This window comes from Juglans microcarpa x Juglans regia, chromosome 5D (genome assembly GCF_004785595.1).
Source record: "Juglans microcarpa x Juglans regia isolate MS1-56 chromosome 5D, Jm3101_v1.0, whole genome shotgun sequence".
Lineage (NCBI taxonomy): Eukaryota > Viridiplantae > Streptophyta > Magnoliopsida > Fagales > Juglandaceae > Juglans > Juglans microcarpa x Juglans regia.
Genome location: NC_054602.1, coordinates 25,560,993 through 25,575,868, shown reverse-complemented (window position 1 = coordinate 25,575,868; position 14,876 = coordinate 25,560,993).

Here is a 14,876-nt window from a genome sequence, read left to right as displayed (position 1 = left end):
AAGGTGTGGGAAATGAGAAAGGAAAACATTTTTAAATAAAAACACCACCTTGTAATGTTTTCAAATGAAATGAATGTTTTATATATAGTATGTAGATGAATGACGAATATGTGAATGAAAACCTATATTAGTATATTTTTACAGTATGAAGTAATACTTACTGAGCATTCGACTCACTTTAGCTTTTATATTTATCCATCCCCCTCTCAAGGACAAAACGAGGAAAAAAACGTATTCTTTTGTAACGTAGATTTTAATTTAACGTAGGAAAGAGTATTATGCAACGTAGGAAAAGGTATTTTTTTGTAAAATGACTTAATTTTAATTTAATGATTTTCCTACAAAACTCTCTCTTAAATTTATAGAGTAGATTTTAATTTAAAATTTAAAATCTTTCATATCCTAGATAGGAAAGGGAAAAAGTTTTAAAAGAGTCTGTAATTTCTATCTCTTTTTCAAAAACTATTTTTTAAAGTCATACCACAAGGATAAGCATTACAGTTCTTGAGAGAAAGTGAATTCATTAGGATAAGTAGTGTCTTCAAAATACGTAGTGTCTTCAAAATACTATATGACCACCAAGGATCTATAAAAAAAACCAGGGTCTACCTACCATGATCTTGTCCTTATTAGTTACCTCCTGGAATTCAAATGATGAATTGTTTATCGCCTGCTGCTTTATAATTGATCCATCGTTCTGGTTTCCATACTTGAAACATAGTTGATCGAAATGCTTAACAGTTCACTCCTCTATCTACTAGTATCTTGACCAAAATGCAATTCTTTCCTCTTGAGTCTGCCTCAGAAATGGCTTCCTTTGGGAGTTGTATTACCAAATTTTCATCCTCTGTAAATTTTAGGCCTGCCCAAAGAGTGGAAAGGTCATTTTCTATCATACTATAAGGAACCTCTACTGACACAAGGTCCAAGAGAGTAGAGATCTTTGTCAATGCAAAGAGACTCACACCTTACTCTTAATAGGAGAGGAGGACCAGAATTGACTTTTAGTTCACGAGTGAAACATCTTTCTTGCAAAGTTAGTTTTAGTTTAGAATATTCTATTATTTTAAAATTATGTTAAACTTTTAAACTAACTATAAGTGGCCTACTAGCTCAGCTGGTTGGAGCGTCATGCTAATAACGCGAAGGTCCCAGGGTCTTTGCATGGGCCATTTAATAACATTGGCCAGCTGTTTCTAAAAAGGGTAGTGCTAGTGTGTCACTCAGTTTTGACTGTTGGATATGTTTATTTGAATAAATTTTATTTTTTATTTTTTTCTTTTTTTTTCTTTATACTTTCTTAACATATTTAAATATTTTAAAAAATAAAAAAAAAATACATTAATATACTAATAGTCAATTTTTTAATCAATAAATAAAATAAAAATAAATAAATAAATAACGAATTGTCAAAATGAAAGGACGAAATGAGGCCTTTCTTACAAAGCATCAGAAATTGGGGTCCTCGAGGGAAAGTCATTTGACTTGCCCTTTACGTCAAAATGAACAAACTCCATGTATGGAATGTCGATTTTGTCCTTCCACGAATCCACCGGGCACTGTGTAATTTAAAGTAGCGCGTTGGCAAAGCTTCTATTAGTAGGGGTGTAACCGGTCCGGTCCGGTCTGGTTTTGGACAAAATTTAGGACCGAACCAGTATGTACCGATTTTGTATTTTTCAAAATCGATTACGTCTCAATAATCCTCCTAAACCGGTACATCCGGTTTTACCGGTTTCCGGTCCAGTCCGGTCCGGTTTTTCTGTTTTTTTAAAATGTAAAAAATATATAATAAAGTGTTACTTCTTATTATAAAATGTTATTAATAATTTAATATATATATTATGCTTAAAGCATATGATCAATTAAATTTTTATCTTTAAGATTAAAATTTTATTTTATAAATTATAACAACATTATCTTATATATAATTATATTAATAACATATGATCAAATAAATTACAAATGTTTATATTTAAGATTAACATTTTATGTTATTATTTATAAATTATAATATGAAATTTTTTCATATATGATAGATAATTATATATATTATATATAAAAATTTAACATATAATTATATATTATATATATAAATATTTTGTATAATATATAAAATTAATTTTTATATTTTTTTTCCAACCGGTCCGGTTCGGTCCGGTCCGGTCCCGAAAACTACAGAACCGGAACCGGACCGGAACCGGCCAGTTTTCATAAAATAGGAACCGGTTCCGGACCGGACCGGTTCAAAACCGGACCAACCGGTCCGGTTCAGTCCGGTCCGGATCGGTTTTCCGGTTTTCCAGTTTAAATTTACACCCCTATCTATTAGCATCGGGCATAAATAAACCATATCCGAAGTTCCCAAGAGAGTCTCAAAATTATCAATCCCCGTTGGTCGTACAAAAAACAATTTATAGATCCAAGAAGACGATTACAGAAAGGCTTTTTTGTTGATAAGTGACTTTTTGAGAAGGCGAAAGAGACGGAAGCATGTGCTGGAAGGAAGCAGCGAGGTGAAATACTCCGTTATTAAGGGCTCGTTTGTTTTCAGAGATGAGTTGAGATTAAAGTTAAAAAGTTGAATAAAATATTGTTAGAATATATTTTTTAATATTATTTTTATTTTGGGATTTGAAAAGGTTGAATTGTTTATTTTATTTTGTGTAGAAATTTAAAAAAGTTGTAATGATGAGGTGAGATGAGATGAGATGTTTTTTGAAAACAAACGAGGCCTAAGTTTCCTTGCTGTGAGGTCTCCTAGCTCTTGCTGAGGAGGAATTCCCTGCCTTGATAAGTTTTAAGTCTCCTAGCTTTGAGTTGAAGAATGATGAGGCAGTATCACGTAGCGGAAAACTCTGTCTACTTGGATTGGTGGTGGCAGATAAACCAATAAATAGAGATGCTTTTAAGAGCACGATGGTAAAAATCTGGAGGCCAACAAAGGAATTGCAAATCAAAGCTGTAGGTGATAACCTATTCTTGATGGAATTCCAGTCTGCCCATGATATGGAAAGGGTGCAAGCTGGTAGGCCTTGGACTTTTGACAGGAATCTCATTTGTCAAGAAACTTATAATGGCCTCTCTGCTCCAAGTATGTACCCTTTTGTTTTTGTACCAATATGGATCCAAGTGCATAGCCTCCCTCTAGGAGGCATGACATAGATTATCGGAGAAAGAGTGGGTGGTGTGATGGGAGATATTGAAGAGGTAGATGTGGATGAAGAGGGAGTGGGATGGGGTCCTTACTAGAGAGTCAAGGTATCCATCAATATAACAAAGCCATTAATGAGACGCATCATAGTGTTGTTAAAAGGCATTAGAATTAGGCTCACCTTTGCTTATGAAAGGTTGCCTATCTTCTGCTTCAATTGTGGAACTATAAAACATGGCACTAGTGGCTGTCTAGAATCTTCATCTGGTAATTTATTACATGGTGGTAAAACTCACCAATATGCGGCATGGCTGTGTGCTTCCCCTATGCAATCAAAAGATAATTTAAAATCCGTTGTTAACTTGGATAAGGGAGGCAGAACTAGCCATCCTTCTGAACAGTAGGTAGTACAAGAGGACATGGACTACACAAGAGACCAATATGGAAAGGATCTCAATTTTGAGAATGTCAAACTTTCTTAAAAACCATGTATTGGAGAATCAGCATGGACAATGTGGGCTAGGTGGGACTCGACCATGTGCATGCCCCGTGCACACGGTTTGTGAGACAGGTGTCACCTCCGTGGTCGAGGTCCACTTCGCGGTGACATAGGCTTCCAGTGATCTCGGTAGTGGCTGCCGAGACCTTCACCTGGCTCATGACTAGCCCCCTGTGGGGCTTACATATGCACGTTACGTGCATGGCCTTCGTGGTCAGGGATAGTTTCAACAGAGACAGAAGATGCCAATAATCCACGCGGTGGCTGCTGGCACCTTTGTTGATCCCCCGATGAGTGGGTGAGGAAGCTTCGACTTTGTGCACATTACATGCGCGTGGTTGTTGTGGTGAGCATCTCCTCCATTGACAAGGACCACTTCAGCGATGGTAGACATCTCCAGTGGCCCATGTTGTGGTTATCGGCACTGGCGTCGGCATTAGTACACAGTGGGTGGGTGATGGCCCCCCTCGATGCATGGCAAAGCGCACTGTGCATGGCCTCTACAAGTGGGAACCACCTCAGCAGAGACAGAAGGTGCCGACGATCCAGGTGGTAGCCGCCGGCACCCTTGCCAGTCCCACAGTGGTGGGCGACGGGTTTGTTGGCGCACGGCAACATGCACACGGTCGGTAGACTCTCACGTGCACTGTGCACTTACTTGCATAGTGCACTCAAATGCACAGTGCATGCCCAGCCTCTACCCACACAATGTGAGCTATGCACTTTAAGGTGAATAGTGCGTTTAAATGTATAGTGCATGCCTAGGCTTTGGGTTCTTGCCCCTTGATTTTTCAGTGGCAATATTTGTAAAAATAAGAGATGTAGAGTTGAGAGTACTTATTTTAGGGGAATTCCCTATGCTCAGTCAGAGATGATTGCATACGTCTGAAAATCCTTCTTCTCCCACTCCCAGTTTAGAGAATTATCTCATCTCACAAATGACACTAACTATTGAAGCCTATTTTGTAAGAACAGGTTGAAGAGGGAGAATGAATCATCCCCTGCCCACGTGGTTTGGTTCGAGTCTTGATGGGTGCAATTTGGGGCCCACAATGGTGGTATGAAGTGGAGGTATGGTGTCTGTACGTACATCTATTGCAATAAATAGAAGATAAATGCAACAAATATAAATGAAGAATATGACACACTGATTTACATAGTTTGGCATAAGACCTATTTTCACGGATCGTTTGGAGTGCAAATCCATTATAAATAGGAGTATTTTATAATCTCTCATTATCTCTCGTGGCTCACTGTACAAATGATAACGCTGAAGTTTCCTATCTCAAGGTTGAAGAACCTCTCTCTAGTCGTCCACATGAGTGAAAGAAGAAGAAGAAACCCCTGAGTCTTTGATCTCATATCCCTTTTGTTAAGCCCTTGTCGGTAGTTAATGAGAAAGTCGACCTTATATCGCTTCATATTTTCCTCTCATTGTTCCCTTTATTGCACGTTTGACATTTTTCTTCATTTTTCCTCATTTTCCCGCACTTCCTCTCTTTTCCCTTTGATACATTTTCCCTTCCTCAACTTTTATCTCATTTTTGTCCTTTTCTTATTCTTTCGTAATGGCATCTCATGGACTGGATTTGGATTCTATACATTGGCCAGAGATTTTTATCCCTCCCAGGATCAATTTAAATTTTAAACTTAATTATATATATGACAATTCTAAACTTTTGAAACTAAAGTCTCAATTTTGAAAAAGAATTTTACTATTTATTATTTTTACACATCATATATTTTTATTTTTATTTTTATTTTTATTCTTTTTAAACTAAACTGATTCTTCTATTCATAAACTGAAACTTCTTTTATTTATTTTAAGGTTGGAATCGATACTATTTTAGCACTTAAAATCTGAAAACAAGAAACAAAAACAAAAGCATAGATCTTAGACACGTGTGAACAAGTAAGCACTTTTTCGTAATACTCAATAATGATGGTCGGGTCCGCGGGCTAGAAATGCTTGGACTTACGTCTAAAATGTCAGTGTATTTTCGCTTACGATTAAATAGCGGATCTTCGGCAACGATTCTGTGGGGACATCGTTTTGATTTGATGTGGCATTTCTCACTCGCATCGTTTAGAGTTGCAACCATTTCATTGAAAGGGACATGAAATAGTTAACTAACTTCTACGGTCTCTTCTGAATTTGGATCCTTTGAACTCAAATTTATTTGAATCCACCCACCCACTCACACCCAACCTAACCTTGACACGACTAAGTATGAAAAGAAAAAAGGCTGCCCCATTTACTGTCTTTGACAAATTGACTGGCCACCTAAGTATACGTACTTGTTTACGCAATTAGGACCCTTTTAATAAAAATTTTCATTTCTTTCTCTCTTTTCTCTCCATTTTATTTTTTCTCTCTATTAATTTTATCTGTTGTAATCCTTTCCTCCCTTTTTCTAATCAAATTGGGATGTTTATTTATGTACAAGCATGGATTAAACGGCTGGTTTAAAACATCCCAAAAAATGTCACCAACAGCTAAATATTATTAATTATGCTTAACAAACAAAAACAATTAAAAAATCAAATTACATGAAAAAAATAAAAATCAATGCCTGGACGAAAGAAGATCTGCTGCAACTAAGCGAAGTTAGGTTTTTTTAATGGAGACATTGAGAGCCAGGTTGTAGTGGAGAGTGTTGTCATTGGTGGTGAAGTTGAACTGGATGAGCTAGGCGTCGGTGACGCAAAACTTGATCTCGTTGGGGCAAAAGATGAGCCAAAAGATAAAACCTTCGAGGGTCACAATGACGAGCACGGTGAAAAGAATCTGAAGAACAAGGCTTATAAGGCAACTAATCAAAAGGCACCTACAAAGCTAGCAACTGCAACAGCCGCACCCATCTTTTGCTCCCATGGCCTAATGGCTCAGACTTAGAGAGAAAAAGCAAAGAGAGAGATGTTTGTGATAAAAGCACGGGCTAGTGTATGAAGAAGGAAAAAAAAAGCAACGAACTTATCTAGGAAAACTATATGCCAGGAAAAAAAACAGAGAGAGAGATGGGAAAAGAAGAAACAGAAGAAGAAAGAGAAAAATAGAAATCTATTTTATAATGATCTTTCTTTGTTTGTTTGTTTTTTTCTTTTTTCTTTTGTCCTTTTTTTTTTATTCCACATAAATTATCACATACAACCCGATTACCCCCCGTTTGCACATCCTAGTTGTACCTAACAAAATCGTTTTGAGGTGAGTTGAATTGAGTTGTAAATAGTAATATTTTGTAAATCTCATTAAAATGGATTTAACTTTTCTAAGTTGAGATGATTTAACTTTTTAGGTTGAAATGTATTAAATAGGTTGAGATGAGTTTAATTTTTTATGAAAAATTAAAAAAATAGTGGGTCCCATCAATAATTTGTTTGAGAGCTCATTTAGATTTTTAGAATATTTTAATATATTTATAAATAGTAGTAAAATTGTTTGAATTAAGATATTTTTATTAAATTTTGAAAAAGTAGAAAAAAAGTATAAAGTTAAAAAAAATTGTTTGAATGTAATTTTTATTTTAAAATTTTAAAAAATACTAATATTTTTTGTGTTTTGTTTGGAAGTTTGTGCTCCGGTCATTATGAAAAAACACATCAACAATAAGTAAAACGAAAGTAATCAACAAAGGACTCCTCAAAACTAAGTGTAAGAAAAGCTTGTGAAAGTTTATTAAACCGAGTTCAAGAGGCTGAATGAGTGGGATCTTTAAAGATAGGTGGTTGTTCCATAGATACCTCCTCAATTAGGTGGATTGGCTATATAGAAAAGTATTCTAAACATCCAAATGACCGATTGGCAATTGAAGGTTACAACTAAGGCCAAAAGTAGTCTCATGGTTGTTGTCACTACAAATTAACCTTTGGCTACCAATTTAGCCATATCGCAATCAAGAGCCCCATATGCTTTAAGTTTCAGTTTGTACAGCCATTTGCATTGGATCACATCTTTTTGCAGTGGTTTTGAGCATAATTTCCGAGTCTGCTTGGCCTGCAAAGTAATCACAAGACAAACGGATGTATAATATTGTAGAAAAGTTGGTAACTGGGAATTGTTTGGACTGGTGTTCATTCGATGATTCTACACATATATTTGCAGAAGACGTATTTGTCATGTGTTTCGGGAGAGTTGCATATGGTTGTGAAGTGGCTGGAAGAAAGAGGATTAAATGACGGTTTTGTTGGTTAGAAGCAGAATAAAACGTAGTCGTTTGGTTAATGCTGTAAATGTTTGTATATTGAGTTGATAAAACGTTTGAATTAGTAATGGCAGAAGCAACGATGTCGTTTTTACAAGTTTGTAACATATTTTGTAAAGAGAAATATGTTGTGTTATAATAAAGAAAAATTCTATACATCATACTATCATCTCACTTTCATCTCACTAAGTATGATGTGGCACATTTATCACTATTAAATTATTATTTATTGCATGCTTCTTTATCATTTAATAGTGATAAATGTGCCATATATAATTTAGTATGATCAAAATAAAATAAGAGTATGGTATATAGCATTACTCATAGTCATTACTAAAGTGGGCTCATTACAGTATTTTTCTTGACAATAAAGACAGTCCAAAGCCAAATAATCTCGAGACCAGAACCACTCATTCAATGCTATTTTCCTCCATTTTTGCGTTTTCCAGCTTTTCTCTTTAGTTTTCTTTTGGCTTCTATGTCTGCCTCCTCACCCCTAATTTTGTGTCTTGATTGATACTCAATATATCATATTGTTAACATTAAAAATAGTTATTTACACATATTAGGCTTGATGTTACAACTTTGGAAGATTTTAGCAACTTGTTACAAACTTGCAAATTTTAAAAAAGTTTCAAATTTTAAAAGCAATTAAGAAAATTTACCAAATTGAAATTATGCATGAAAATGATAAAGGAAATCTATTCTAGCTATAGGTGTAATCGGTCTGGTTTGATTCAGTCTTGGAGGAGAAATTTGGGCTAAATTGGATCGGATCCAAACCGGAAAAAAAAAATGTAATTCATAAACCTGGGCCCAATTGGGCCTTCTGGGGTAAGAAGAAGAGGAAGGGTGGAGGAGATCTAGAGGTCGATTCTGAAAATATGGGAGCGTATAGAGAGATGAAAGAGACTGTTGCAAAATACAAAAAAAAAGCTAAGCATTTTTGAATGCATCTTCATGTGGAATCCTTGTCTACACCTAGCTATTAATATTCTTTTAACTGAAAGCCACATTATTCATACTTTTTTCCCCCTTTCAAGTTGGTGGATCATTTTCTAATCCCCTTCTCCCTGTCCACTAATTCAATTAAATATTTCCAAGCACGTTTCTTGACTATTAATCTAACAAGATTATACCGATACTTTATATACCCCTCACTACTTTCTGATATTTGACTTGATATATCTGACCTTCAGCCTTCGTTCTATTTTCAAACACTTGGACCATCATGAAAAAAAAAATGCACGACATTGTTCAAAATGAAACAGATAATTTTGTAACAAGTTGGAAAAAATAATAATTACATCATATAAAATAGCAAAAAAAGTGTTCCAAAATATGTTTATCATGGTACACTGCTTAGGAAAAAAAATATTAGAGTCGTGCTAGCGTGTTGCCCAGCTTTGACTGTTGGATGTACCCGTTAGCATAAAATTACTTTTAATATATTTAAATATTATTAAAAAATAAAAAAATATATACCAATACACTAAAAATAATTTTCTTAATCATTCAGTAAAAAAATTAAATATATGAATGGTCAAAATGAAAAGACAAACTACTAACATTTTCCAAAATATTATTGTTCACACTGATTTTTGCCTCTAGTGTTTGTTATGGCAGTAAGAAACATGTAGGAAATAGCAAATATGAAAGTGTAAAATAGTTCCAAGGATATTATTGTAATATGGATATTCCTAATATTAAATGGTAAGGATAGACACAAATGCATAAACCATGAGGTTGAGCACATACAAGTCATTATCTACGTGCCACTTGTTGTGTCTCAGTCCGCTAACTAGGACCCACCCTAATTGCCAACCCACAAATCCACCGCCCATTGAATTTGTCAAAGAAGTATTTAAGAAAAAATATTGAATAATAATAAATATTTATTATTAAAACATAAGGCAGCCATAATGAAAAGATGTGGACCAGTTTTAGCTCCCTAAGTGGCGGAAGATGTTTCATATCGTTGTCATCCAACATCAGATCATGACCATCGATTATTTTTTTTTTTTTTAAATATTGTAAACTACCCTTTTTTACTTTTGTTTTATAATTTTCTGTAACCTATCTTTTCTCCTTTTGTTTAATTGAAAATATTACCATTTTTTTTTAATTTCAAAATTTAAATATCTAGCCCACAATTAATATAAAATTAGAGAAAACAATTATATAAGAATTGCAAGTTTATTTTAGTGATGATATCCCTACAACTCTTTTAAAATCAATTTACAACCTAATTTATAATCAATCAATAGAAACATGTCACTTTACTAAAAATTGAATTAAATTTTATAAAATTACTCTCAGTTTAATATAAAATTATAAAAGAGTTATAAAAACATCACTTATTAGTCAGTTTAATATAAAATTATAAAAGAGTTATAAAAACATCACTTATTAGTCAGTTTAATATAAAATTATAAAAGAGTTATAAAAACATCACTTATTAGTGGAAAAGTATATTATGACACAACACATTATACACTCGATCACGTGCTTTACATCCTGCATAGGAAAACAACTCTATTCTTGCTGTCTTCTTTTTCTCTCTACATATCCTCCTTCAAAAAGCTCTAGGAGGGGAGTTGAAACTTTGACTCCTCCCTCCCTCCTCTCTAGTTTTTCTTTTATTTTTTTTATTTTTTTATTTTTTTATTTACAATAGGACAAAATGCAGATATGTTGTTTTTCGGAACCAGACGACCACCACGCACCCTACCGCAAGATTCCCAAAGCGCCGATCCTTCAAACGAATGAAAAATCTCATCAAACGGAGTTACACGTGAGTCACACATGTAGCTCAAAGTTCGCGTGTGACATCTACGCTCCACCGCAAGGAGAGCTCTATTACAGTTACACATGACTTTTCTGGGACTAGGATCATCAGTTTCTTCAGACCTAACGTTTCGTCGTACTTTTAAGGTAGCACGCGCCACCATAGTCTCGGTGTTTACATTTTTTATTTTCTTTAAAATTGAAAATGCAAATCTACAACTTTTCGAACTATAATTCATTATTTTCTCATGTATCTTTTACGTTTTCTTTTATTTTTTTTGTTTTAGGTTAAAAAAATACAGTCTCTTAGATTTTTATCCATAGAGTGCATCCTCTATTCCGTCTTAGACGGAGTGTGAGATTGTTTAATTTTGTTTTACGACAGAATGTGGGGTTTGTTAAGTTTATCTTAGGATAAAGTGTTGTCTCTCAGACGGTTTATCTATAGAGAGTTATACCAATGGACTAAACCATATCAATCACAAAGAAATTTGTGTGGAACCTTAAAAGTAGTAGTTGGCTTATATTCTGTATGTTTCAGGTTAAAATTATAATATTCCGTTATGAATTAATGGAATTTGTTCTATCTTAAAAAAAAAAAAAAAAAAAAAAAAAAAAAAAAAAAAAAAAAAAAAAAAAAAAAAAACTATACACGTGCTCACAAGTCGTCCGACAAAGTTGCAATAATTGGTGCAAATTGGTTTGGTTTGGTTTGGTCCCTCAAGAAAGGCATATCCAATTAACAGCACTTGTAGCCATTTTTAGCCGTTTAGAGTGGAAGCATGCCGTCATGGTGTTGCATCACGCGCGCGCATATATAGTGTGTGTGTATGCAAACATATTAAAATGGCGCATGCTGAGAAAAAGCATTTATCTTTTCCTCTTTTTTTTTTTTTTTTTTGTTGTTTTTGGATCTGTAATGTAGAAAGCAACCTTCCTCAGATCCACTGGTCGGGGGTCCTCTCCATCTTTTTTATGCAAAATGGACATGAATCCATGACCGAAAGCGACCACATTCAGTAATAAAAGTAGTATTATTTGTCTCTTCGGTATGGTTCGTGAATTCGGAAGTCTCGTTTGCTCCGATTTAACGGCAGAGATATTAATTTTATATATATTTTAAGAAATGATTTGTTAGCTTCAAATATACAAGTTTACGTAGACTCTTTTGTAAAAAATAGAATCCATATATAAAAAAAAATTATTTTTTTTCAGTGTTATATACTTTATTAAGATTTGTACACTTTAAACTTATACATAATATTACTCATACATTTTTTTACAATTATGTTTAAATGAGTAATATCTCTAATGAGTTTGTATTACAAAAATATTCTCAATTTTAAACGGAATTGCAAAAATGTTAACCCCTCTATCTCATATCACTTTTTCCATTTCCTTCCATTTATCGAGTTAGAGGCGTACACCTATAGTCTACTAAGAGCATTCTTAATAGATTTTTTATCCTATCATTTAAAATACATTATCAAAACTTTTTCTTTTAATTTTACATATTAACTTTTACAATATACCATATATCAGTTTATCTATTTTTTTCATATCATTTAAATATTATACTTTTTATTATTTTTTATTCATTTTAAATATTTTCTTTAACTACTAATTATATCCTCATATCTTTTTATATTTACAATATCTACCCATATACAATATCATATAATTATATTCTATTTTAAATTAATCTAATTTTATAAGTTAAACTAAAATATAAATTAATTTAAAAAGTAAAAAAAATAGATTATATAATAAAAATATAATCAAAGTACATAAATGAGCTGAAATGGGTTAAAATGAAATAAAGTGAATTTCAATAGTGAGAAAAAAAGTACACAGATGAGAGAGTATAGATTTTAAAATGATATACAATGGTAAACAGTACAAGCTAAATGTAGTGGTAATTTCTTTAAATTTTGCATAAATATGAGTTTTACATAATTCATTGAAAATACTCTAATAGCCTTTTTTGTCAATGATTTTAATCGAGGGAAATGCTATGTGAATTTATAATTTTATATATACGATCATACGTGATGTTATTGAAAATAATAAATATTTAAAATTTAAAATTAAAATTAAAAAGAATATTGATAAAATAAAATTGTTACTCAATACATATAATATTATATTGCACCCAAAATTATACTTAGGTGTAGTAATACTTTTTTACTAAGGTCTTATTTGAATTTAAAATTCACTTCAATTAATCTCATCTTATCATTATAATTTTTTAAATTATTACTTAATTTTTTTAAATCTTAAAATAATAATAAAAATAAAAATAATATTTTATTTAACTCAAAATTAACTTATTTATGACATTTTGAATCCAAACAAAACTAATTTACTCGCTTTCCTAATTTTGTCTCATTTGTTGTCTTGTGGGCCCAAGCTCGCTTTAGATGTGCGTGACTCTCAAACTTAATCACTTCTAAGAGCACTATTATTGGATTAATCAAAATTAAAAGATATTTTTTATAAATATAAAAGAAATTTAACTTTTAACTATTCCATTCACATAAATCTCCACATTGAAATAAATATTTTTTTATTATATAATAATAAAATAATATAAGATAAATTTAGTTTTAATTATTCACATCAAATCTCCTTATTAGATTATACATTTATTCATTATATAGTAATGAATAACTAATAATTTTAAAAATATTTAATTTTTTAATTATTAATTTATTTTATTTTATCATATTTTACTATTATACTTATTATATACTAATTAATAATCATTTTTTTATTAAATTAATATATCACTAACTCAAATTCATATATCAACTGTGATAAAATATATAATAGAAAGAAAGAAAGAAAGAAAAATAATTAATAAAATATATATTTGATGTATAAACAGTAACTTTTAAATTTAAAAAATTTTTTGAAAGTTACTGTAAATATTTAGAATTTAACTAATCTAATGTGAGTATATTTTACTTTTTAATAACTAAATACTCATTAATTTTAACTTTTAACTAATCGAACGAGACTGCTCTTGACTTAGTTATGGTAGATTAGACGCGCATGGGTCTCAAACGCTGTCATTTCTAATAGTTATGTGGATTGTCTTTCTCCTTTTATCACAAGCCTCTCGGGCCATACTAATTGGCTGTCTAGTTCTTATCGTTGAGCGTGATTGTTAATTTATTTGGAGAATCTGGGATATCGTTGGGAGCTCCCGTGTCCCGTTTCAATTTCTTTTTTTAATTTTTTTACTTAATAATTAGTTGTGTCATTTTTTTAATATAAAATAATTATTTTAACTAATCATATCAATAAAATACATAAAAATAAATAAATTAAAATAATTATAAGTAACAGAACTCTTCTTTTAAACATTTGGTTGGCATCACATCCAATAAACTTGTTTTCTTAAACAAACAACCATAAGGACGTCTGGAAAAACAAAAACAAAAACAAAAAGGAAACAAGGCACAGAAGGGACAAATACCAACCTACTAGGCTACTGCATATTCTTGCTCTATAGGAGGAAATACTCTCTCTCACACTTGGAGAAAGGTGGTGCGCACTACTATAAAATGATACTGGCCAAACACAATTTAAAAACTCTCAGCCTTGCAATTGTACGTACGTAGCGTATATTCTATTCCCATGTGCACAAAGCAGCCATATACCCCGGTTAAGATTCTAGTCTGCTTTTTTCATTTTGATTAAAGAATGAAATTATTAGAATCTGCTAAAACTGATGACATGGATCGGCATGTATTCATTCCTTTTACCAAACATAATAAAATATTATATTTATAAATGAATTATATAAAAATAATTTTATAAATTGAAATAGATTCATCTGATTTATCGTTATATTTATTTTATTATAAAAATAATTTTATAATCTGATAAATCAAATCAAGTAATGTTAATTTATAAAATTATTTTTTTATAATAATTTTGTAAATAGAATATTTTCTGACAAAATTACACCCAAACGAACCCGTATTTCGATCTCAATAAGAAAATATTGTATTGAAAATAGAAAGGTTACGGTGTTAGGTGAGAGCACAGATGGCAGGGAAAAAAGTAAAAAAAAAAAAAATGAGGTAGTGGGGAGAGTGAGAATTGACAAGGAAAACTTTTCTTGAATCCTCCGTTAAGATAGACAGACACGTGAGGGGCCATCCAGAAAATAAGACACGGGATGGCGGCTGATGCTGGTTTGGTTTGGCTGAGTCACGGGGTTAGA